Here is a 2,367-nt window from a genome sequence, read left to right as displayed (position 1 = left end):
TTCGAAGAAAGGGCCTCGATTTGGGCTTGTAAAGAAGTGCTTTCATCAACCTTATGGGCGCCCGGGGCAATAGATTTATTGCCTCGGGGAGTGTGCCACTGAAAATTGGTTTGAGCAATTTCGTCAATTTGATTATATATTTCATGCGGGCGGCGATTACCTAAAAGTCCCCCGGAGCTAGAGTCATGTGTCTGCCTTGTGTGTGGCAACAACCCATTATAGAAAGTGGATACTTGTTGCCATATCGCAAGGCCGTGATGTGGACACTTTCGCAATAGCTCCTTGAACCTTTCCCAAGTTTCATATAAGGATTCCCCGTCCTCTTGTGAATATGTATTAATTTCAGTCATTAATTTAGCCGTTTTAGCGGGAGGGAAATACTTATATAAAAATTTTTGGGCTAGTTCATCCCAGGTGTTTACCGATCCAGCTGGGAGGGCGTTAAGCCAAGCTTTTGCTCGGTCTTTTAGTGAAAAAGGAAACATTCGGAGGCAGATGGCGTCATTTGATGCTCCATTGATCCGAAAAGTATCACATATTTCTAAGAAATTAGTAATATGTAGATGAGGATCCTCGTCCGCAAGCCCATGAAAGGTTGCAGAGTTTTGGAGCATTCGTATCAAATGCGGCCGAAGTTCGAAGTTATTGGCTTCAACATTCGGTGCATTGATAGCGGCGCCAAGATTACCTACGGTAGGTCGTAGATAATCCATGAGGGTACGTTGGTCCGCCATTGGAAGTGGATTTCCCGAAACCTTCTCTTGGTTTTTGGCTTTTAGTCTTTTTCTGAGAAAGCGTTCGGGTTCTTCTAGAGGTTCTTTTATGTCCTTATTAGAACTGGAGCTCATACACTACGTAGGGGTGGCGTCTGGTTCCAAGTCCTGCAATAAAAACAAAAAAGAATGTTGGTCAGAAGGTTCACCACGGCCCCGTGCTCAGTGAACACGGCCCGTGGTCGGAGTTACATTGATTGTTTTCCAGATCCCAGTTACTGGAGAGTTGGACATGGCCCCGTGTTGCACCGACACGGCCCCGTGGTCAACCTTCTGTAACTTGGAAAACTAAAAACTGCTAGTAACAACACTGGGCACGGCCCGTGTCCGACCAGGCACGGCCCGTGCTGAGCTCTGCAGAAGCTGAAAATCTAAGAAAATCCTAAAAATTAAAAAGAAAAATAAAAATATGATTAGGCCGTTGATTCCTAACTTTCTTAAAATCATTGTGTCCCCGGCAACGGCGCCAAAAACTTGATGTGCATGAAGTGTGTTATATTTTAGATGTATATTTTAAGCCCTTTTTACTCTTTTAGCCAAGTTTTAAATTTATAAAACACGATATTTACTAACACTAAACACACATATGGGCAAGTGCACCCATCGTGGACGTAGTATAGTGTTGGTAAGATACCGAGGTCGTCCAAGGACACAATAGCTTTTAGTACCGGTTTATCCTCAACGTCTAACCAAATCAAAATGTTAGAAAAGATTTTTAAACTAAGAAAATAAAACTAACTAAATGCTGAAAAATAAAAATAAAAATAAAAACAGATAGACAAGATGAATCACTTGGATCCGACTCGTGTATTAGTATAACCTTTGATTATTTTCGCACTTTTGCACTTGTTTAAGAGATTATCTTAGTTATTGTAGTAGGCCCCTCTTTTGAAGGCGACGTTACCCTCAACCCAGTAGTTTGAATCAGCAAGGATACAATCCTAAAGGGTCAGATTATTGAAAGATAATGAATTAAGTTATTAATGCAAATTATGGTAGGCCCCTCTTTTGGAGGTGACGTTACCCTCGACTAAGTAGTCTGAGTTAGCAGGGATACAGTCCTAAATAGCCGGGTTATAGTATTAATAGTAGTTAACTTATGAGGGGGTCAAAGAGTTTGGATCCCCGCCATCCAATACCTATGGGTATTGAAGGAGATCCTACTAAATTTGACCCAGGTCCCTTGCAGGACCTCTAAACGCTGAACAAGGGCAAGACCCTTACCAAACCGTTCCCTTAACCCCCGACCAGGTAGCCAACATACCTCCATATAGACCGTGGAGATATGAATGGTGAAAATCTTTTATTTTATATAGACAGTAAAATAATGCCAAGACACCACGGACAAACGATAAGGAAGAATCACCTTCAACATAAGCAACTAGTTATTAAAGTCATTAATACAAAACCAAATAAATAGTGCAAAAGATTAAAAATAAAAAAGTATTATACTAAACACTTGTCTTCACCAAGTGATGTAAGAGACTTAGGCAAACATGGCCTTGATTGTCAAGAACTCTTACGATCAATCTTGGATCCCGAGACGACTCACACACTCTATGATGGACAATGGATGATGGTGGTGGATGATGGT

At 41.4% G+C, this 2,367-nt stretch overlaps 1 non-coding gene across 1 annotated transcript; it reads left to right on the top strand.

Moving 5' to 3' along the window:
- Positions 1-249: 249 nt before the first annotated feature.
- On the top strand, positions 250-356 carry LOC118480719. The gene has a single exon (XR_004863697.1). It is a non-coding gene; the product is annotated as a small nucleolar RNA R71 (small nucleolar RNA).
- The last annotated feature ends 2,011 nt before the right edge of the window (positions 357-2,367 follow it).

This window comes from Helianthus annuus, chromosome 7 (genome assembly GCF_002127325.2).
Source record: "Helianthus annuus cultivar XRQ/B chromosome 7, HanXRQr2.0-SUNRISE, whole genome shotgun sequence".
Classification (NCBI taxonomy): domain Eukaryota; kingdom Viridiplantae; phylum Streptophyta; class Magnoliopsida; order Asterales; family Asteraceae; genus Helianthus; species Helianthus annuus.
This window is presented reverse-complemented; position numbering and strand designations above follow the sequence as displayed.